The 25,324-nt window shown below is 43.7% G+C and overlaps 1 protein-coding gene and 1 non-coding gene across 2 annotated transcripts in view; one reads left to right on the top strand and one right to left on the bottom strand.

Annotated features, from left to right (window-relative positions):
* The window catches only part of LOC126298822 (polypeptide N-acetylgalactosaminyltransferase 16-like), a 535,244-nt gene that overhangs the window by 501,960 nt on the left and 7,960 nt on the right, over window positions 1-25,324 (bottom strand). The window lies entirely within an intron of this gene.
* Trnai-uau (transfer RNA isoleucine (anticodon UAU)) lies at window positions 18,636-18,710 on the top strand. Its single transcript has one exon. It is a non-coding gene; the product is annotated as a tRNA-Ile (tRNA).

Genomic DNA, 25,324 nt, shown 5'->3' on the forward strand with positions numbered 1-25,324 from the left:
ATGATGATGGTAATGATGATGAAGGTTCAAACTGTCAGAGAAGATACAGAAAAGCAAAGGTATCAGTTTGAGACGAGGGATCTCGATTCGCAAACAACTGAAAGGATAATTTTATGAGTGAAATGAGAAAATGATACCATAAATGATTATATGTTTGAGGTACAAATAGTAAACGTTTCACGGTTTCAGTAATCGAAAATGAGAAGCTGAGATCGATTTGCTGTTTTTCGTGTGCTCGGAAAAAATTGTTTACTGCTTACATATTGATTTTAAGCGCAAATCACGATCGGAGGTTTGCTTTCGTAACAGAAAAAATAGTGAATTAAAACAGTCAATAGAAAAAAAGAATCTTTCATTACAAATTGTAAAGCCGAGGTAGGAACCAAATGGCCGAGATGAAGGCCAGCCCTCGTCCCTCAGCCTGAGACCGAAGTGCAAACAAACTGTTCCATAAATTCATCGATGAAACAGACCTCGTTTGTGATCATAGGAAGCAAAGTTGCTCAAGAGCAGTTCATACAGCCAGATGGAAGTACTTGTCACTGAGGAACTGCTTTTCCATGCATCTATCTCGAGTGTCTTCATCCCTCGGAAATATTTAAACAATAAAGTGAGCAGGAGTTCCGTTCCATGTTGACCAAATTATTCTTGAATCACTGAATATACTTTTAATAATGAAGGCGAGGAGGATGTGGCTCATTAGAGTCTAATGTTGTGCCGTTGTTGACGTGACACTGGGATATGGGGCAAGACGAGGCTTTGTTTAAGGAGCATTCGCTCGAATGATTTGGGAAACCAAGTATTTCCTTCTCCACGTTTTTTTCCCGACTAGCTGGCGCTCCTGCTTCAATAAGTAACATCTCAAAGAGACATTACACTAAAAACTTCCATCGTATAACAAAGAGCGGCACTTTCTCGGATGCGGAATTTGTCCAAAGTCGCTATCGTCTGTGTTTCGTCGGCTTGTTTGTTTCATTTAATAAACATCAGTTAGTTGCAGTATTGTCGTTCATGTGCTCAGATGTAATTCCTGTCCTTACAACTTTACACGTGGTTCGCTTCGAGGAGGACGTGAGGCCATGTACTCAATTTGCGTTGTGAACGTATAAACTGTGAGTTGTGTGTTTCAGTATTTTAAAATTATTCCTGTCTCGTGTGTCTGAAGTGTATTTAGTGAATTACAACGGTGACTTTATAACCGAACGTGGAGAGTCAGCTACGAATTACACACAACAAGTGTATCGGACCATTTATTGTTAATTTGGCGCACGGATTGCTGAAAGAAAGTAAGATTAGGATTTTATGGCCCGTCGACGATAAGGTTATTACAGACGGAGCATAGACTCGGATTGAGGGAAAATGAGGAAGAAAAATGACAGTGTCCTTTTTCGAAGAAACCACCTCGGCATATGCGATTTAGAAAAATCACATAAAACCTAAACAAGGATAGCCTGAAATACGGCCCTGCCGAATACGATTTCCAGCATCCTAACAATTGAGCCACGTCGCTCGGTGAGACTTCTTCAAAAAAATGTGTGTGAAATCTTATGGGACTTAACTGCTAAGGTCAGCAGTCCCTAAGCTTACACACTACTTAACCTAAATTATCCTAAGGACAAACATACACAGCCATGCCCGAGGGAGGACTCGAACCTCCGCCGGGACCAGCCGCACAGTCCATGACTGCAGCGCCTTAGACCGCTCGGGTGAGACTTCTTGCTTCGGTTCATTTCCGAGTTATAAAATTTCACGGTATCGATCGCAATATAATGTAATAACAACTAGAGGGTAACAAGTTTCGGGCGACTAGCAACCATCTTCAGGTAATGCTTACACTGTACACTATCTGATCAAAAGTATCCAGACACCTATTAGTAGACATTAATAACTGGTGTGTCCACCGTTCGCCTTTACGACGGCTTCAACACTTCTGGGGACACTTTCAGTGAGGTATCTCAATGTCTGTGGAGGAATGGCAGCCCATTATTCTTCGAGACCCGAAACCAGTGGCGGTACTAATGTTGGATGCTTGGGTCTGGAGCGAAGTAGACGCTCTAACTCATCCCAAAGGTGCTCCATCGGTTACAGGTCGGGATTCGGAGAGGACCAGTTCATTGAAGAATGTTGTTGTCCACAAACCATTACCTCACAGATGCTGCTTTATGTTGAGGTGCATTGTCATCCTGATACAAACAGTCATCGTCTCCGAACTGTTCCTCAACGCTACGCAGCGCTCAGCGCACTAAAATGTGTTCTTATTCTTCCGAATTTGGCGTTTTCTTAAGCGCAATAAGGCGACCACACCCTAGCAACGAAGAACAGCACCATACTGCATCACCATCTCCTCCCTACTTCACCACTGGCACCGCACATGATGGTAGGCTGGTCAATGTATGACTATTAGGGTATAAAACCTGTGGGAGACTTTATTCTCTAGGCAGTCTCCTGGCATTCGCCAAAGCCAGCTCCTTCCATCGGAGTGCCACAGGGTGTAACGTGATTATTCACACAAAAGAATTCGTGGCGTCGCTCTCTACGCCACCTCGAGCGACGTTTAGAATTGACTACAGAGGCCTGTGTCTTACAACAAGGTGCTCCACAACTGTACGCAATAGTTTTTAACTGCCTAGCCACAGCCATTGTGCTAGCTGGACTTGTGGTAGCAGTTTAGAACTCACGAGTGACTCCTTCGGCTAATGTCGTGCCATTTTTTTACAACCACCCTCCACAATGCTCGACAGTCTCTCTCCGTCACTACAGTGAGGTATAGCTAGTCTCAATTTATCTGTAGTGACAATAGCATCACCGACAGTCTACTCGGGCAGCTTTAGGAAGATGAAATGTCCCTGACGGAACTATTACTCAGGTGACACCTAATGAGTAGTCCACGTTCGAAATCTCTCCTGAACGACCCATATCGCTGTTACTGCTTCTCTACTGACAACACAATGCTCCACTGCACGCCTCCATTTATACTGATGCCCCCCCCCCCCCCCTCTTTTGACATCTAGAGGTCAGTTCCCTGTTACATACGAGTGTCTGGTTGCTTTTGATCAGATAGTTGGTACCTAAGTTCAGTGATAACCATAACAAAATCATTCCTAAGAGTAAACTGTGAATACCTAAAGGCTGGTCAGTGTATGACTATTAGGGTATAAAACCTGTGGGAGACTTTATTCTCTAGGCAGTTAATGCTCTACAAGCCATACAAGCGGTTAGTGCGTGTCAGTCCAGAAACTATTTCATTTCCCAATTACACACATAAAAAATGGTTTGCATCACATCGGTACCGAGAGCTCCGGAACCTGTACACAAAATCGGAATAGAGATCAATATAAACACCATTTCTGCCCTTTTTATTGCTCATGAAAACCACACCTTTGCATGTTGTACCATCATACAGCGAGACCTTCAGAGGTGGTAGTCCAGATTTCTGTGCACATTAGTACCCCTAATACCCTCTTGCGATGATGTACGCCTGTATTCGTCGTGGCATATTATCCACAAGTTCATCAACGCACTGTTGGTCCAGATTGTCCCACTCCTGAACGGTGATTCGGCGTACATCCCTCAGAGTGGTTGGTGGGTCACGTCGTCCATAAACAGCCCTTTTCAATCTATCCCAGGCTTGTTCGATAGGGTTCATGTCTGGAGAACATGCTGGCCACTCTAGTAGAGTGATGTTGTAATCCTGAAGGAAGTCATTCAGACGATGTGCACGATGGGCTCGAGAATTGTCGTCCATCAACACGAATGCCTCGCCAATATTCTGCCGATATGGTTGCACTATCGGTCGGCGGATGGCTACCCCAAAACCGCAGGGAACCTCCACCTTGATGCAGAGTGCCTAAGGCGTTCAGACTGACTGGGTTGCCTCCAAACACGTCTCCGACGATTGTCTGGTTGAATGCATATGCGACACTCATCGGTGAAGAGAACGTGATGCCAATCCTGAGCGGTCCATTCGGCATGTCGTTGGGCCCATCTGTACCGCGCTGTGTAGTGTCGTGTTTGCAAAGATGGACCTCGCCATGGACATCGGGAGTGAAGTTGCGCATCATACAACCTATTGCGCACAGTTTGAGTCGTAACACGACGTCCTGTGGCTGCACGAAATGCATCATTCAATATGGTGGCGTTGCTGCCAGGGTTCCTCCGAGCCATAATCTGTAGGTAGCGGTGATCCACTGCAGTAGTAGCCCTTGGGCGGCCTGAGCGAGGCATGTCATCGATAGTTCCTGTCTCTCTGTATCTCCTCCATGTCCGAACAACATCGCATTGGTTCATTGCGAGACGCCTGGACACTTCCCTTGTTGAGAGTTCTTCCTGGCACAAAGTAACAACGCGGACACGATCGAACCGCGGTATTGGCCCTCTAGGCATGGTTGAACTACAGACAACACGAGCCATGTACATCCTTCCTGGTGCAATGACTGGAACTGATCGGCTGTCGGACCCCCTGCGTCTAATAGCCGCTGCTCATGCTTGGTTGTTTACATCTTTGGGCGGGTTTAATGACATCTCTGGACAGTCAAAGGGACTGTGTCTGTGATACAATATCCACAGTCGACGTCTATGTTCAGGAGTTCTGGGAACTGGGGTGATGCAAAATTTTTTTGATGTGTATATTTCGTTTACATTCCATATGAGAAAATAAAGAGGCGTTCATCTATTGAAAAATGTGCCCCGGGAGAAAAAAAGATGGACAAATATTTTTGTCGCACTTTTGAGCTTAGTATCCCGACGTTAAGCAAGGATATCGAAGGAACCTTGAAAAAGAACCTTCGTATGTATGGCCGGATGCTGTCCTGTAGAACGAATTTTCTTACCAATACATTGCTACATGTACACTCGTGTTCAGAAAATAACAAAAAACCTTGAAAGACTAGAGTACGACGTTCATATTCACAGGACACGCACATTAGTATGTTCTGCAGTAATGATTAGCGTTTCAGCCACCTCGGTTCAGCACATGTCCTGTTGCCTAGTAAGCACAGGGTCCGCCATAGTCCGGATAACTTTTTCCACGTGTGATAGCATCGACGCGTGTAAGGAGCGAATGTCATGCTGTAGCACAGCTACCCGTGCTGCATCCACCTGGTTCCAAAGTTCATCTGTGGTGGTTGACATTGGGTCACTGCACTGCACCCGTTGTTTCACCACATTCCACACATTTTCGATTGGCGACAAGTCTGGTGATCTGACGGGGCAGGGAAAAATGTTGTCATCCTGTGACACCAGGAAGGCGCGTGTTCGTGCAGCAACATGTGGTCATTCGTTGTGTTGCTGAAAAATGCAATCTGGGTTTTGTGCAGAAAGGGTATGGCTACGGGTGTTATTCACGTAGGTCATACTGGTCACAGTGCGCTGAACATGTACCATCTGTGATTTGTGTTTGTCCCTAATTCCACCCCACATCATAAAGCCTTGTGAATTCGGGGATTTGTTGCCCCGCTCCCCACATCCGAGTTACCTCTGCTTAAAGAATGGCGGAGGTTAAGATCATAAACTGACTCTGAAATGTTCAAAGATCGAACAACAATTTGGGTGTGCGAATGCTGAGGGCGACGGACAGAGGGGCAGCGATCACACAAGCATCACGCGTGGTAACCTCGCGCAGAAAGAGTGCATCGCCGCTGCGGTGCGCCGAAGGACTGAAGGCGCGGACAGGTGCAAACTGAGGCCACTTCAGCCTCCACACTGTTTCGTAGGGGAGTCTCACAAGCTATGTCAAGCTCGAAGCTGATACCGCAGACGACACGGCGAGCCCCTCTGTCAAGCACGAATTTTGGTAAAGCCGTCCTATGTCACGTACCGGAGTATTTTCCCCGCTAAACTGGCAATACTGCCACGCTAACATGTGTTCATACATTGAGAAACGAGTTTTATAACAAGACCAGCCCCTCTGGTGGTTGCTCTGCCATGTTACAGTGTATGTAATACATTGTTTCCCACGCAGCACCAGTTCTCCTTTTATTGAACTAATAATTAAAATCACTCTTCTAGAGATTATCCCGTCGTACAGGGCCCGCGTTTTTTCACGAATGGATAAATCATTTTACTTTGCTTTTAACTTTCTGCCCAGATACACTTCCTATCACCACAGTCGTCAGCTGAGGAGTTTGTTCTCTGTGTTACGTCTATTTTGGCAGTGTGTGTACTGTATTATCTGAGATGGAGACTTGCTATCCAGTCCTATGTTTGCCAAAGCCAGTGTGCAAAACCGTCTGAAAATCACACTCAGCCTGGCCAGTACGTCAGGACAACGGCCGTTAACCCGCCGTGCACATTCGATAGTTAGCGCGCTGCACTTTAAGCTGTATGAGCAGGTCAAAATATTTATGATCGTGGTTTATAAATATCTATGCCAGTGATAACATTGTCAAGTAAATTAAATGTATTTTTCAGTATTCTGGTTCATCATACCGTACGTAATTATGTACATAATATTTCTCCCATGCTGTTACTTAATTGTTACTGGTTCCCGTCTTCTTGTAAGGAATGACTCAAATTTGCACTCATTGTGTCAATTGTCTCATATTGGGAATGTCTTGTCTCTTACTAGTATCTGTTCAGAAAAAAAAACTGGGGCTGGACAAACATATGGAAACACCGCGACAAACGCATACAGATGCCAGCCAAACCCGGATGCCGCGCTCTTGTATTTGACCCTTGCAATCTCCTCAGTACACTGAAAGTATCAGTCACGTTCAGTAGTTGTGAATGCATTCTGTCGGAGCTCGGAGTATTCGAACGTGGGTAAATTATTGATGGTCGTATGGGGGATGCTTTCTGACCAAGGTAGACTAAATGTTCAGTGTTCCAAGAGGCACCATATCGCAGATTTATACCGCATACAGAGAAAGCGTAAAAACATCATCCTCTAAGTCACAACTCGGACGAAAGTGTGTACTGAGCGATTGCGACCGAAGGTAACTGAAGAGGAGTGTGACGAAAAATAAGAGGTCGACAACAACAGAAGTCACTGCAGAACTGTATGTCGCACTAGCGAACCCTGTTAGCACCAGAACAACACGAAGGGAGCTGCATAAGCAGGAAATTGTAGGGCCAGCTCGAATCCCAAAACCACTCAGCAGTGATTCAAATGTCCGTATCGGGAAAACGTGGTTCCGAAGCAATAAAACCTGGACTGTGGAGGAATGGAAGAAAGTCATTTGGTCTTGTTTCACACTGTTTCCAGCTTCTTGCCCAGTTTACATCTCAAGAGTGAAACATTACGGAGGTTCGTTGATAATTTGGGAAGCCATACCCAAGGGGCCACGGTTACTCTGCAAGGTCGCGTTACTGACAATGGTTATGTGCTCATTTTGGCTGATCGGTTCTATGCCGTGGTACAATGTTCGTTTCCCAATGGTGACGCTGTGCTCCTACACGACAGGGCCCGCCGTTCACAAACCCTCGCATCATTCAGAACTGGGTTTTGAGCACGAGGATTAATTTTCGCACCTTTTCTGGTCTCTACAGTCACCAGATCTCAATATTATTGAGCCATTGTGGCCTACTTTGGAGAGGAACGCGCGTGATCGCTATCCACCTACATCATCGTTACTATTTTGCAAGGAACAGCGGCACAAAAGCTCCTCGAATACCATACAGGAACTGTATTTATCCATTCCGAGACAACTAGAAGCTGTTTTAAATGCCAGCATGTTTCCTACACCGTATTAGGCGTGATAATGTGTGGTGTTTATAGTGTTTCCCTATTTTTGGTCTGTCACTGTACGTAGTTACAATGGAGTAACATTTTGGGACCTTCCACAGACAGACAGACACCATTAGAAAAATACTTTGGACAGAATCAATGTGAACTCTGAAATTTGCTTCTATTGCAATGGAAATGATTGATGTCAACGACTATCTTCCGATATTTACAAACCTGCACACTTTTTATGCTCCTGTTATTTTTATTTACCGCAATAGTTTCTCACTACCAGCTTATCGCACATGTTAGCTTAAATTACGTTTTCTTCGTAAAGGACGCAATGTTTCGCCACTTAACACAAAAGGCTCGCCCACCAAAAACATAATTTCGCAAGAAAATTGTACAACACAATGTACGGATTTATCAACAGCAGGCATCTGAAGAAGTTAGCCCATTGCCGAACAGTGTCGGGCCAGACTAGTTTTGGTGAATATATGTGACAGAAGCAGGAAATGCGTGTAGTTTCGTGAATTTTGCAAGCGACTAGCTGACTGTCTGTTCCATTACAACATGCATAGCAAACTTCATAATAAATACAAATCATACACCATTAACTAAAATAACTATATAATGTATGAATGGCTTCACACTTGAGAACTGAATACCAATTAGGTTTCTTTCAGAGTATGCTGATGCATTAGCTCAATACTTCACAATCGTATAGAACCGTTCGCTTGACGAAAGATCCGTATCCAAAGACATAAAAAAATGGCTCTGAGCACTATGGGGCTCAACTTCTGAGGTCATTACTCCCCTAGAACTTAGAACTAGTTAAACCTAACTAACCCAAGGACATCACACACATCCATGACCGAGGCAGGATTCGAACCTGCGACCGTAGCGGTCTCGCGGTTCCAGACTGCAGCCCCTAGAACCGCACGGCCACTTCGTCAAAGACTGGAAAGTTGCACGGGTCACACCAATATTCAAGAAAGGTAGTACGAGTAATCCGCTTAATTACAGGCCCATATCATTGACGTCGACATGCAGCAGGATCTTGGAACATATATTGTGTTCGAACATTGTGAATTACCTCGAAGAAAACGGTCTATTGACACAAAGTCAACATAGGTTTAGAAAACAACGTTCTTGTGAAACACAACTAGCGCTTTATTCGCATGAAGTGTTGAATGCTATTGACAAGTGATTTCAGATCCATTCCGTATTTCTGGATTTCCAGAAGGCCTTTGACACTGTACCATACAAGCGGCTTATAGTGAAATTGCGTACTTACGGAATATCGTCTCAGTTATGTGACTGGATTTGTGACTTCCAGTCAGAGAGGTCACAGTTCGTAATAAGTGACGGAAAGTCATCGAGTAAAACAGAAGTGATTTCTGACTTTCCCCAAGGTAGTGTTATAAGCTCTTTGCTGTCCATTATCTATATAAACGATTCGGGAGACAACGAGAGCAGCCGTCTTCAGTTGTTTGCAGATGACGCTGTCGTTTATCGACTAATAAAGTCATCGGAAGATCAAAACAAACTGCAGAACGATCTATAAAAGATATCTGAATGTTGCGAAAATTGTCAGTTGACTCTAAATAACGAAAAGTGTGAGGTCATCCACATAAGTGCTAAAAGGAATCCGTTAAACTTCGGTTACACAATAAATCAGTCAAACATTAAGGCCGTAAATTCTGCTAAATACCTAGGAATTACAATTACCAACAACTTAAATTGGAAAGGACACACAGAAAATGTTGTAGGGAAGGCTAACCGAAGACTGCGTTTTATTGGCAAGACACTTAGAAAATGTAACAGATCTATTAAGGAGACTGCCTACGCTACGCCTGTCTGTCTTCTTTTAGAATATTGTTGCGCAGTGTGGGATCATTACCAGACAGGAGTGACGGAGTACATCGAAAAAGTTCAAAGAAGGGCAGCACGTTTTGTATTATCGCGAAATATGGGAGAGAGTGTCACTAAAATGATACAGGATTTGGGCTGGTCACGATTAAAAGAAAGGCGATTTCGTCGTGACGGAATCCTCTCACGAAATACCAATCACCAATTTTCTCCTCCGAATGCGAACATATTTTATTGGCTCCGACCTACATAGGGACAAACGATCACCACGATAAAATAATGGAAATCAGAGCTCGTACGGAAAGGTATAGGCGTTCGTTCTTTCCGCGCTCTGTACGAGATTGGAATAATAGAGAATTGTGAAGGTGGTTCGATAAACCCTCTGCCAGGCACTTAAATGTAATTTTCTGAGTATGCAAGTAGATGTAGATGTATGTACGAATTACCTCCTCCATCCATGTGTCACTAGGACAGCTCAATTTGCGAAGACAAGGTGTGTTATCCAGAATGGTCCAATGTACAGGGAAAGTAGCTTCTGTGATTTATTCTTGAAGAAGAAGCAGTGCTTTCTCACCAGCAGCTTCTATCCTACGTAGAAGACACGTGGATTCACGTTCTTCGTATTCCTCCTTGTTGTAGCACTGCCACTTTTCTGATACTTGTGACTGCTTCCGCAATACCCGTCTGTCCCTGATATTTTTCCTGTACATTGGGCCATTCTGCATAACACACCTGGTCTTCGCAAATTCAGTTGTCCTAGTAACACATGGATGGAGAAGGTAATTGATACATTCCACTTCTCGAATTCATACGTTATAGCCGGCCGCGGTGGCCGAGCGGTTCTAGGCGCTTCAGTCCGGAACCGCGCGACTGCTACTGTCGTAGGTTCGAATCCTGCCTCGGGCATGGATGTGTGTGATGTCCTTTGGTTAGTTAGGTTTCAGTAGTTCTAGGGAACTGATGACCTCAGATGTTAAGTCCCATAGTGCTCAGAGCCATTTGAACCATTTTTCATACGTTATACACACATCAAAACAGTTTTGCATCATCCCGGTTCCCAGAACTCCTGAACATAGACGTTGACTTTGGATATTGTATCACAGAGGCAGTCCCTTTTACTGTTCAGAGATGTCACTAAACCCGCCCAAAGATGCAAACAACCATGCTTGAGCAGCCCCTATCAGACGGAGGGGGTCCGGCAGCCGATCAGTTCCAGCCATTCCACCAGGAAGGAGGTACACGGCTCGTGTTGTCTGTAGTTCAACCATGCCTCGACGGTCTGCGAGTATACCGCGCTTCGATCGCATCCGCATTGTTACTTTGTGCCAAGAAGGACTTTCAAAAAGGGAAGTGTCCAGGCGTCTCGGAGTGAACCAAAGCGATATTGTTCGCTCATGGGGAGATACAGAGAGACAGGAACTGTCGATTACATGCCTCGCTCAGGCCGCCCAAGGACTACTGCTGCAGTGGATCACCGCTACCTACGGATTATGGCCCGGAGGAATCCTGACAGCAACGCCACCGTATTGAATAATGCTTTTCGTGCAGCTACACGACGTCGTGTAACGGCTCAAACTGTGCGCAATTGGCTGCATGATGTGCAACTTCACTCCCGACGTCCATTGCGAGCTCCATCTTTGAACCACGACACCGTGGAGCGCGGTGCAGATGGGCCCAAAAACATGTGGAATGGACCGCTCAGGATTGGCATCACGTTCTCTTCACCGATGAGTGTCACATACGCCTTCAACCAGACAATCGTCGGAGACGTGTTTGGAGGTAACCTGGTCATGCTGAACGTCTTAGACACATTGTCCAGCGAGCGCAGCAAGGCGAAGGTTCCCAGCTGTTTTGGGGTGCCATTATATGGAGCCGACGTACGCCGCTGGTGGTCATGGAAGACGCCATAAAGGCTGTACGATACGTGAATGCCATCCTCCGACTGATATTGCAACCATATCGGAAGCATATGGGCAAGGCATTCGTCTTCATGGACGACAATTCGCTGTTGTGTACACATCTGGTGCTCTAGTTTGTTGTGTTTGTTGTGAACAGGGGGCGCTGTGTGGCCACAGCCATCCCTAGAGAATAATTGAGTTTGACATTTTGCCTTTTCTGCACACACTTTGAAGACAGAGATGCCTGAACAGTGTGAGAAAGATGGATACTTTTGCTCCAAAATGTTGGCCATCCAATCTCATTGAGCTAGCCCACCACCATGCCTGGTACGAGGCATCCTACTAATTGAGGAAACACTGCTCAAGGCTGATACCAACCTCGTGTTCATTACTGTGCCTTTTGTACACAAAGAGTGGGAAATTGCTTCTGCATTCCCTGGCTTCTTCACGTAGTAAGTAATATTCTTGACCATCACATTTGCAACAAATCTGAGTCGTCCCCTCCATGTTGACTTTATTGAAAGTACAAATTGGAGTGTATTCGTGTCTGGGCCGTCATTGACAGGCAGTCTCCGGCCTCCTATGGTGCTAACTGGGGCACACCAGCTGATTTGGAGAAAAGCAAGTGTCGTAAATTGCGATGGCGTCATCTACGTTCTAAACAGCTCGTTACTTGCTTACGTTGTCACGTTATAAGTTTTTGCGTCTAGTTACAGCGTTAACTTTGATTCTGCGAGCTGCCCAGTACAGTAGATTTCGTTGCGCTTTCTCCGTACAATCTTTCCTATTTTCAGGCACAGATTTGAGTTTTAGAGAATTTTCTCGTGTTAGCTTTACTGTGCTTTGTGTCAATGATTAGAGCAAATAAATAAGTGTTACCGTCTCTGCTTAGATTTCTAGAGCCCTCACTACCCTAGAGCGTTTCTGTGGTTGGGCGACCCATAAATAACAAATATAACCTGTTGTACACCCAATTTGTTATTATCACTGTGGCGGTGTTTACGTTGTGTACAGTGGCCAAAGTCAACGATGAATTATGTTAAGAATATAGAGAAAAGAACGAGCAATGCACTCGCTCGCCACGTATGATCAAAGATTTGTTTCATAACAAGCTTTGCACTTAACGCTCCTCGAGACAGATCTGGAACACGCCAGACGTAACATTCAACATATTGTGCAGTAGTCTGTTTCTTTATAGTGATGGTTGCACCATGGAGTGTCCCTCCCATCATGAACTGATTTACTTGGTACATATCTATTAAGTCCATGGCCAACTATTATTTTAAACTTCAGCCATAGTTCCTCTACATGCTCCTGTCCTGAGCTAAAAGTTTCAATTTCCTTATTCAGATATGACAGTACTGCTTCCTTATCTAATTTATTGAAAACATGGATCTTTCTTCTTATTTTAGTTTCCTTTGCACTTCGGTACTCTTTGTTGCTAGAGCTGTCTCATGGTCACTGATACTACCTTCAATGTGGACATTCTGAAAGACGTCAGGTCTGTTTGTTGCCATTAGATCCAGTATGTTTCCATCATGACTGGGATTGCGATATATGTTTATAGATAGTTTTCAGAGAACGCATCTAGTAATATTTTACAGGGTATCTTGTCACACACGACACTAACAGAACAATAATTATACCAATTGATTATTGGTTGATTAAAGTCTCCTCTGATAATTACAGTATGATTGGGTAACTTACGTACTAGCGAACTCGGGTTTTCTCTAAGTTTCGGGCTACATCAGGAGGCCAGTCTGGCCTTAGAAGCCGCGCGGGATTAGCCGAGAGGTCTTAAGGCGCTGCAGTCATGGACTGTGTGGCTGGTCCCGGCGGAGGTTCGACTCCTCGGGCATGGGTGTGTGTGTTTGCCCTTAGGATAATTTAGGTTAAGTATTGTGTAAGCTTAGGGACTGATGACCTTAACAGCTAAGTCCCATGAGATTTCACGCACATTTGAACATTTTACTTTAGAAAAATCCAGTAATAATTTAATGACCAGAATGAGATTTTCACTCTGCAGCGGAGTGTGCGCTGATATGAAACTTCCTGGCAGATTAAAACTGTGTACCGGACCGAGACTCGACCTCTGGACCTTTGCCTTTCGCGGGCAAGTGCTCTACCATCTAAGCTACCCAAGCAGGACTCACACCCCGTCCTCACAGCTTTACTTCTGCCAGTACCTCGTCTCCTACCTTCCAAACTTTACAGAAGCTCTCCTGCGAACCTTGCAGAACTAGCACTCCTGAAAGAAGGGACCACCTCTGATAGTGAGCCTTACCCAAACAGTCTCGCACGCAGCTTCAATTTCTATCTTCTTTGATGTGATTTTCTTGTCTAGTACAACAAATACATCACCTCCATTTCCTATTAGCCTATCCTTTCAGTATATGTTTAAATATTCTCCAGCAATCTCACTTCTGTCAGTTTCGGGTTCTAGCCAGCCTTCGGTTCTGATTATTATGTGAGCTTCACTGCTTTTTAGAAGTGCTTCAAACACTGACACTTTGTTGCGGATGTTTCAGCAGTTACTCACTAGGACTTTAATACTCTCGTCTGTTGGAATACTTCTTTGGATTGTGCACTGATACTTCCCGGTCTCCTACAGCTATCGTTATCTAGACTTGATAGAGAATCACCTAATTTTAGAAGCCCTTTTGTGCATCCCACACACAGTCAACTATTTGGATAGCAACCTCTGATGTGTAGGCACACCTAACCGAGTTAGCGGGACCTCAAAATTCTCAACCCTGTGGTGCAAGTCTAGGAAGTCGCAACCTAACTTCTCACAAAACATTCAAAGTCTGTGGTGCAAGCCTTCCACTCGTCTCGTAACCAGGGGGCTACAATATGTTCTGCGAACAACGATGCAGATTGTGGGCTTTACTGAAACTCGATGATCAAGGCTGATAGCCTCAACGTTCTCTCCAAGTCTCTGGAATGATCCGAGTATGACCTCAAAGCCTAGACGACAGGCATTGTTTATCCCAACGTGCTCCACAATATGCATTTGGTTACACCATGTTCTCTCAGTGTGCACTGAAATAGCCTCTTGAACACGTTGAATGGGGCCTCCAGGCACACACACTGTGTGCACATGGTGTTCCTTCCCAGCCTTGCTGTCATTTCCCTAAGTGAATATTCGCCGCACGTTTGAACTGTCGGCAACTAATAGACCCCTACTCTTTTATGTTCGCCTCCCACTGAAACGGGACACTAACGTTTTCCCAATAGATGAAGTGGGTCTCACTGATTCAATTTCAGTTTTAGTGGCAGACAGCAACTCGGATTTGTTGGTAGATTCTGTACTTCCTGTAGAGAACACAGCATCCACAGGAAACGATACTACTTGAGTCTTGAGTTACCTTTAGTATCTTTGGTGCATGACTCTTGATAGCCCTCCCAACACACCCATTCGCACGAGCTTCCAGTGACTTTATTTTAACGTATGCTACTTTCCTTTTGACTACTTTGTCAGTAAATAATTAAAATCATCGATGTTATTTTATGTAATATGAAATTGTCATCTCTCTCACACTGTTTGTCGACGGTATCTATTTCGTCGAAACCTTCACAACTGCAATATATTAATGAATTGCATTCTTTTATACAGATGATGAGAAATCATGTTTCTTATGTATTCTGTATAACATATGTAAAAAAGAATGACATGAGGACGGTGTCTACTGCAGAGGAATGAATATGCATTGATTCAGTTCACAGAGTGCAATTACTTGAGAATGGTACAATAGCCGAAGCCACGGTCGTAAATAAATGCGTTTAATAACATTCCAGGCGGAAAATATTATGGTTTCTAAAATATTGCAGAACAGCTAATGCAAGTAAACAGAAAATAATAGTGGTCAAGTCAATCCGTCGCTGATGGTTTGTATGTAGACGGAACAACAAACCCTAGCTCAAAATCCCAGTTCTATCAGAAAATTTATTACTGTATAATGACAGGTAGAGGATTCAACAGGAAAGACATGAAAACGTTAGCTGCAGATATCGTTTGATCACACATTCAGAACACAAATGTTTCTGCCTAACCTGAAAAAAAGGAATCGAAACCCATGTCCGAACTGCATACTCTCATATAAATGAGAAACCTCACAAAGTTAGACGTGTTTTAGTGATTTTTAAACATTTAAACGACGAAGATGTGACGCGAAAGATGTCCCGTGCCTTTCTATTTCTTTCGATAAAAGCCATTGTTACATTTTGGCCGTCTGCACGCGCCCTGAGATGCGGTACGACTCCGAGAGGAAGCAGCGGAAGTTTTTAACAGATTTCCGTGCCAGAACCTCCAGAACTCACTTATTTAAGGAAGTGTCGCTTTATAAGTTAGTTTAGCAACAGAAAATAAACTCCGCCCTGAGGCAGAACAGCTGCGCGGTCCTTCGCGGCAGAGCCGGCAGTTTCAACGAGTGAAAATCTCGGCCATAAACACTCTCTTCCGTCCAGTGACGTAACCAGAGCAGGTGGCACTGTGACACATCACTGCACATGGAAAGGCTTACTTCATTTGTTATTCTGTCTGCTCCTCGCTCTGAGTTAATTAGACGGGGTGCGGCTATGATACAAGGAGCAAGTGCTCGATGGCTTGGAAAGTATGGAATAAAGCTAAATAACGCACGACAATGCGATCTGTGGTTCCTACTAGAGTGACTCCAATCTCGCGTTTACGTTCGAGAGACAAAGAGGAATGCATAAATACAGAAACGCCCCGATATGGTGGCAGAGGGAGCGTTATTACACACTACTCGTGGCCTGGTGATCGAGTGGTAAAGAGTGTGTCTGGAAACAGAAAGGTTACGGGATCGTATACCAGTCGGACCACGGTATATTTCAGTCTGCCTTTTACCTAGCCGATATCTCACAATGAGGTGATGACTCTCCAGGTACGATACGCTGTTCGGATTCCATGTTTAAGTGTAGATCGCTCCCGCCATTGAACATTATTATTAAAAATTACTAGAGTAAATGATCAGCGCAGTGATTACCGAGTAGACAGACGTAGATAAACAGGACTTAAGTTGTCTTTCGCTGCTGTTCGCGATATTTCGCTATTAATAGCCGTGCAGTTACCTCCTATGGCGATATGACGACCTTCATCAGCTTCGTCATGTACGAATATCAGTAATGACGAAAAAATGTGCTCGAGCGAACGAATATATCGGTTTGGTTGACTACCACAAAGTTTCAAGAAGTGAGTGAAGCGTCGTGAGAAGTACTGATCAGAGGAAAAAGTATAATAGTATCCGCAGTAATGTAGTTAAGTAGCTGGATCTGTGGTGGAAGGAGAATTACAACGGTTCGTACTTGGACTGATAATATACTGACACCTCGTTGCGATGTATGTGGTTAACGTTGTCGGTAGACCACGATGATATCTCTTGGACCAATTCCAGCGAGTTGTGGCCTATCTTACTGGAATCAATCGAAAGTGTTCTACAAGGATTTTCACTTACCTCTTTGATGTAATTACAAATAACAAGCAGCTACTTTGGTTGTTCCATCATACTCTAATCATTAGCGTTCGGGCGATAGTGCATATACCTACTTCCATACGAATAGCTCGCCTAAACATATCGTTTGAATGTTGCTGGTGGTCTGTAGAAGCTCGTAAAATGTTACTGCATCATACACTCTGGAACAGTAAAAACAGCTCACCAAGAGAGGAGCATCGGAACAAAATGAAATTTACTAGACATAATGATACAGATGAGAGATTCACTTGGTCCCAAAGTCAAGACTTGCAAACAAATACAGTGGGGACATGTATACAAATGCAATGCAAAATATATAACGCGTTGGACCACATTTAGCAGCAATACATCCACAACACGGTCCGGCATCGAGTTGATTAAACGTCTGATGTTACTCTAAGGCATATTGGCCCACAAATCCTGAACAACCACTCTCAACTCAGGTACAGAGTGACACGGCGGCATTTGGCGTTTCAACTGGTCCCACACGTGCTCTGTAGGTGTAAGTCTGGGAAGCAGGCCAGCCGTGGAAGAGTCTGAACACGACCTAACTCGAGCTGTATGTGTACACTGGAAAAGTGCCACTGGTAGACCATACAGGAATGATTGCACATGTGGTTGAAGAATGCCATCAACATAGCGCTGGCCCGTTAAATAGTCTAGTATGGTTGGCTCTATTTTAAAAACTCATACTAAGAAGACAATTCATGGTGGGAAGTGGTTAAAAACTTCTCCAGGCATAGCAATAAGTGACCAGTGTAGCTGGGTGAACAGCGAGTAACCGGGTGTTTGCTCTTCCGTAAGGGCCAGTCAAATTAAAACGAGACTGACGAGAAAAAGTAAATAAATTGTTCATTATTTCAAAAGTAATCACCATAACATTGGCGCGTAACATTCCCAGCACTGATTCGTGAGATGGCTTCAGAACAAATAATTTGAAAAGCTGGCACAGTGGGACTGGCCCGCAGTTCTAGAGAACGCACAGTCCTAGAAGATCGCCGCTTAGGCTAAGTTCTGGACTCATACTAGCGAGGAACCGAAATGAAATCATAATCCACCCACTTTGACTTACGTTTTATATGGTTTCCTTGTGATCACATTCGTGGAATTCTAGGAAGGCTCCATCAAAAACTGTCGGCCCTGCATGTCTGATCACCCCTGCTAGCGCTCAGTGTCAATCCTCATAACATAACAAGGCCCACAATGGTGGGATCTTAAACAAGTCAGCTGGGCTTCTCTATAGCCTTGACAACCGCAGCTTAATGCGAGCAGCATAATAAGTCAATGTTACATAAATAGGTGTTCACATTATACCACAAGTCCCCCTATAATCGAATGGATAAAAGAGTTAAAGGTATAAGAAAAGCAAGACTATACGAAGTCCAGCAGGACCAACTCTAACGAAGCACAGCTGTGTTCAGATCAACATTAGTCTTGAGAACCACTCTACACTTACTTTACAATGTTGTGCGGATATGTCCGAAAGAACAGATCTCACATTCATATGGAAAAGGCTTACCGGCCAATGATCTTCTTCAGTGTGGATGCACTCACATTGCTCAAAATCTTACGGGAGTCGGTAGATTGACTGCCGCGAGTAATGAGAATAGTGGGCAGGGGCACAACAAATGTAGTGTGTGGACAGTAAGTTGGAAATGTGGGTCTCACGGGGGAGTGCCAAAGATAAGTCCCTGCAGTCGCACTATCCTCTGTGTCCTCAATGGCTCAGTTGGATAGAGCGTCTGCCCTATAAGCAGGAGATCCCGGGTTCGGGTCTCGGTGAGGGCACACATTTCCAACTGGTCCCGTCGATGTTAATCAATGCCTGTAAGCAACTAATGGTCAGAATTTCACTGTAATTTCATGCATCCATTCATGTCCATTGTGGATACAGACGGACTTCGACAATTCCAGCAGGACAATACGACACCCCACAGTCCAGAATTGCTACAGAGTGGCTCCAGGAACATTCTTTCGAGTTTAAACAAAACTCCACAGACATGAACATTGTTGAGCATATTTGGGATGCCTTGTAACGTACTGTTCAGAAGAGATCTCCACCTCCTCGTATGTACGGACAGCCTTGCAGGATTCATGGTGTCAATTCCCTCCAGCACTACTTCAGACATTAGTCGAGTCCATGCCACGTCGAGTTGCGGCACTTTGGTGTGCTCGCGGGGGCACTAATCGATATTAGGCAGGTTACCCGTTTCTTTGGCTCTTCGGTGTAATTCATCCAGTAAACTCTGTATAGTCAAAATCGGTGAATAACGCAGAGAAAGGATGCATTCTCTAAACGAGGTAATTTGCAATGTTAATGTGAGCACAGTGTAATGTACGCCGCCACCTGAAGGTTGTAGTGTACGAGTCTGTTGGTATGTATCTTAGCGGAAACAATGTGACACATTCTATACTAGAGGAAAAGTACTTGCTCGCCGTGAGAAATTTTGAGTAAATTATTTTAGCGTAGTGCTATGATGTATGTACCTGCTGATACAAATACTTAAGCCAAAAACCTACTTAAAAATTGTTTGCTGATACTTTCTAATCATTCCACGTAATATTACATATTTCATAGGATTAATATTTTGCTTATGGTGCCTTCTGCTATTGAAATAAGTAGACTATCCCTTAACCGTAGTGAATACATTTCAGTGTTGCTCTGTAAACTATGGGATAACTAGGAGAAATTTGCGAGAGTATTGATAATAAATAGCATTCTTAGATCAAAGGTTGTGAATCGAAACCTGATGAATTCATCTTCATCTAGATTTTCTACAAATTTCTACTCTACATAAGTGTCGATGCTTCTTCAAATATGAAGGAAAAGTTTCCTCCTCTATCGATTCTTTGTCAAAATGTAATAAGAAAATAAATTGACAGAGCTGTTGAAAAAGAAACAGTGAAACCGCTTTTGGCTAAGGTCTCATTCCTGTTTGACATATAATCGATTGAAGGAGCTTTCCTTGCAAGGTAGCTTCAAAATCTTCCTCAGAAGTTACGTGATAACATCCGGTAGGACTTAAATGCGGTTTCATTAAGCTCTAGAAATAAAGAGCGCTAATGTGATCGTGGAATAATGGAAGATCTGAATGTATGTCCCATCGACGCTGAAATCATTAGGGACAGATCGGAGGCAGATCCCTCTTCAAGTACACCATCCTGACATTGGCCTTAAGTGATTGAGAAAAATCCACAAAACGTAAATCTGGAAAGATGGAGGTAATTTGAACCCCATTCTTCCTAATGCGAGAATAGTGCCTTAACCACTGTGCCATCTCACTAAATACGGTCATGGAAAACACAGGTTTAAAATTGGAAATTTGTGGTAAGTTCATATGGGACCAAAGGTCCTTAGGCTTACACAACTTAATCTAACTTCAACTAAGGAGAATACACACACCTATGCCTGAGGGAGGACTGCCGCGCGGCAACCCCGTGCGGCACTGGTTTAATAACGGAAAATAGTCTGATATCAGGTCGGTATTTTATAATTTTCTTACAGGTGAACGCAACACACATAAATAGAGCTTTCTTTTTTTTTTAATTTTGCCCTTTAAATACGCCGCAATACAGACAGACATAAAATATTCGGCGTTGCACAACGTTTTCTCTGCGTTCCTCAATTTTATGGTAGATAATGTGTTACAAAATTCAGCGTGTCTGCTGAAAGTAGTTTAAACGCAGGATGATATTTGATGGTTCGCTGACACATCTACCTTCTGTACAATTGCTTTATCGTCAAGGAGGAACAAAAGAAGGAAGGGAGGTTATCTCTGTTCAGCGTCCGGTCGCCGTGGAGGTCATTAGACATGGAGCACGTGCTCTGAGAGAAGAAATCGACCGTGCCCTTATCGAAGGAACCGTCCCGACATTTGGGTTCAGCGATCCACGGAAAGAACTGTCGAATAAAATCAGGTCAACAGAACGAGCGTTCGTTTACTGCTTCTCCCGAATAAAAGTGGTATGTATTAACCGCTATCCCACGTCGCTGAGTAAATGAGTTTTTATGCTTTCACGAGAGAGATAATAACTGTAACTTTGCTCCTACATCCATCACATGAAAGGTATGACAGAAGTAACGAGATAATTTCGTGACGTCCTCCGAATAGAAACACTGAGATCGTTGCTTATTCTGTTCACTAAAACAAGGTTCACTATAGGAAGGCTCAACGCCGTAAGGCTGTAGTGCAGGAAGGCTTGCGCAGGATCAGTTTACTGGTGCAGGGACCTACAACGTAAATAAATATAACGTACTGCACATTAATAGAAGAAAAGATCCGTAACTGTCCAATTACACTATTGGCGAAAAATCCATGGAAGCAGTACTAATCATAATCGTCCGGAGCAATCTTAAGTGGAATAAGCACAAAAACTAAATGTGGGAAAAGTAGGTTCCAGGCTGAGACATTGGAAAAATCTTAAGTAAATGTAATTCATCCAAAAACAAACAAATGGCATTTGCCAAATAAATTTTTGATTATTGCACAATAATAGTTATTACAATCGCCGCCATTAACGATTATAGTTTGAACGTTTTTGGCATGCTTTTCACGAGTTTTTCTGTATATTCTCTCGGTAACGATCTCCACATCATTGTGAGTTTATATGACAGCTACGTCGACGTATATATTGGCTTCCCTTCAAGTTTCATCTTAATATACGACCAAACATTTTCGATCGGATTTGCATCTACATCTACATCTACATTTATACTCCGCAAGTCATCCAACGGCGTGTGGCGGAGGACACTTTACGTGCCACTGTCATTACCTCCCTTTTCTGTTCCAGTCGCGTATGGTTCGCGAGAAGAACGACTGCCAGAAAGCCTCCGTGCGCGCTCGAATCTCTCTAATTTTACATTCGTGATCTCCTCGGGAGGTATAAGTAGGTGGAAGCAATATATTCGATACCTCATCCAGAAACGCACCCTCTCGAAACCTGGACAGCAAGCTACACCGCGATGCAGAGCGCCTCTCTTGCAGAGTCTGCCACTTGAGTTTGCGAAACATCTCCGTAACGCTATCACGCTTACCAAATAACCCTGTGACGAAACGCGCAGCTCTTCTTTGGATCTTCTCTATCTCCTCCGTCAACCCGACCTGGTACAGATCCCACACTGATGAGCAATACTCAAGTATAGGTCGAACGAGTGTTTTGTAAGCCACCTCCTTTGTTGATGGACTACATTTTCTAAGGGCTCTCCCAATGAATGTCAACCTGGCACCCGCCTTACCAACAATTAATTTTATATGATCATTCCACTTCAAATCATTCCGCACGCGTACTCCCAGATATTTTACAGAAGTAACTGCTACCAGTGTTTGTTCCGCTATCATATAATCATACAATAAAGGATCCTTCTTTCTATGTATTCACAGTACATTACATTTGTCTATGTTAAGGGTCAGTTGCCACTCCCTGCACCAAGTGCCTATCCGCTGCAGATCGTCCTGCACTTCGCTACAATTTTCTAATGCTGCAACTTCTCTGTATAGTACATCATCATCCGCGAAAAGCCGCATGCAACTTCCGACACTATCTACTAGGTCATTTATACATATTGTGAAAAGCAATGGCCCCATAACACTCCCCCGTGGCAAGCCAGAGGTTACTTTAACATCTGTAGACGTCTCTCCATTGAGAACAACATGCTGTGTTCTGTTTGCTAAAACTCTTCAATCCAGCCACACAGATGGTCTTATCTTCCGTAGGCTCTTACTTTCTTTATCAGGCGACAGTGCGGAACTCTATCGAACGCCTTCCGGAAGTTCAGGAAAATAGCATCTACCTGGGAGCCTGTATCTAATATTTTCTGGGTCTCATGAACAAATAAAGCGAGTTGGGTCTCACACGATCGCTGTTTCCCGAATCCATGTTGATTCCTACAGAGTAGATTCTGGGTTTCCAGAAACGACATGATACGCGAGCAAAAAACATGTTCTAAAATTCTACAACAGATCGGCGTCAGAGATATATGTCTATAGTTTTGCGCATCTGCTCGACGACCCTTCTTGAAGACTGGGACTACCTGTGCTCTTTTCCAGTCATTTGGAACCTTCTGTTCCTCTAGAGACATGCGGTACACGTCTGTTAGAAGGGGGCAAGTTCTTTCGCGTACTCTGTGTAGAATCGAATTGGTATCCCGTCAGGTCCAGTTGAGTGATTTCAGTTGCTTTTCTATTCCTTGGACACTTATTTCGATGTCAGCCATTTTTTCGTTTGTGCGAGTATATAGAGAAGGAACTGCAGTGCGGTCTTCCTCTGTGAAACAGCTTTGGAAAAAGGTGTTTAGTATTTCAGCTTTACGCGTGTCATCCTCTATTTCAATGCCATCATCATCCCGGAGTGTCTGGATATGCTGTTTCGAGCCACTTACTGATGTAATGTAAGACTAGAACTTCCTAGGATTTTCTGTCAAGTCGGTAATTAGAATTTTACTTTCGAATTCACTGAACGCTTCACGCATAGCCCTCCTTACGCTAACTTTGACATCGTTTAGTTTCTGTTTGTCTGAGAGGTTTTGGCTGCGTTTAAACTTGCAGTGAAGCTCTCTTTGCTTTCGCAGTAGTTTCCTAACTTTGTTGTTGAACCACGGTGGGTTTTTCCCGTCCCTCGCAGTTTTATTCGGCACGTACCTGTCTAAAACGCATTTTACGATTGCGTTGAACTTTTTCCATAAACACACAACATTGTCAGTGTCGGAAAACAGAAATTTTCATTTTGATCTATTAGGTAGTCTGAAATCTGCCTTCTATTACTCTTGCTAAATAGATAAACCTTCCTCCCTTTGTTTATATTCCTATTTACTTCCATATTGTGGGATGCTGCAACGGTCTTATGATCACTGAGTCCCTGTTCTGCGCTTACAGAGTCGAAAAGTTCGGTTCTGTTTGTTATCAGTAGGTCTAAGATGTTATCTCCACGAGTCGGTTCTCTGTTTAACTGCTCGAGGTAATTTTCGCATAGTGCACACAATATAATGTCACCCGATGCTCTGTCCCTACCACCCGTCCTAAACAGCTGAGTGTCCCTGTCTCTATCTGGTAAATTGAAATCTCCATCTAAGACTATAACATGCTGAGAAAATTTATGTGAAATGCTTTCCTGATTTTCTCTCAGTTGTTCTGCCACTAATGCTGCTGAGTTCGAAGACATTGCAGGCCAATCCATCGTGGACACCCCATTGTCTTACTTCCACGCTGTACAGAGACATCTGCAATGTTTCGGATCATTATCCTCTTGAAGCACCCACTTTGCCTCGTTCGAGCCAAATAGCTTCTTAACGGACATTTGGATGATTTACAAGATAAACTGCCTCGTGATACTTCAGATACTTTGCACTCTTTTAGATTGCAAGCAACAAAACAAAACATTCAATTCTCACACTGTTTATCTATCCACTGTGCAAAAGCGCACTGAATACAGATTCGAGACCACTACCAGTGATGTCGCTACGGGCGTTACATTTAAAATTATGGCATACACTTTCTTGTGGAAATGACTGTAAATCGTCGGTACGGTGTCTCTTGAAACGACAAACACTTCGGTTACCTTGATTAGCGAACCACCAGCAACCTTACCACGTTATAATGCACCGATGCTTGACATAATAGCCTCACAACTACACAGAACAACGTCCTGACTGCGACGGACACGTGTAACGTACAGAGGACATGAACAAGAGCTGTCCGTCGTCAAATAGAACAACAGCGCAGCCTGGAGGCTTGGCTAGCATCTCGATTTATGTCCAGGCATTCATTTCTTCCGCTGTTTCCGTATTTCTGGCCAACCCGCGTAGCTGTGGATGTAGATGTGGTAATATTGTCTTTTTACAAAGTTTCCTGTGTAAGGACACATGGGATTTTGATAGCAGCGCGTGTTTAAATCAGTATACACCTAAGTGAAACTTGGTGAGGTTTCAACAAAGCTCTACATTGCTCAAGAAAAAATCGTACCAGTGTCTTGCTTGTAGGGTCTGTTTTCCTTAAAATCGCAACAAATGACCAACTGTTCTCAAGCGCCTCACCTACTCCTTTCACATGATTTTTCAGTCTTTAACAGCTAACATTCTGCAGTTGCAGATAGTTTTGGATCGCTTAAGCCCTCATTAGTAAAGACTAAATTAGTTCGTTTGTAATTATATCGTTGTCGATAAGAAGATAACGCCTCTCACTTATCCCTTCCGTTTCAAGAACTGACACGAAAAAAAAAAAAAGAAAAAAGGAGCCTGCAGTTAGACAGCCTCTACAATATTATCTTCTTGGCTTAAGCATCAGTGTTTAATGAGTTCTCAAATCTCGCTGCTTGCAGTTGATTAATTATATGCTACATTCTTATGTCTGTTATGTCTTCACAGTTAATGTTCTATTTGTTCAGCCTCTTTCCACAGAAGCGGTACT

The sequence above is a fragment of the Schistocerca gregaria genome, chromosome X (assembly GCF_023897955.1).
Source record: "Schistocerca gregaria isolate iqSchGreg1 chromosome X, iqSchGreg1.2, whole genome shotgun sequence".
Lineage (NCBI taxonomy): Eukaryota > Metazoa > Arthropoda > Insecta > Orthoptera > Acrididae > Schistocerca > Schistocerca gregaria.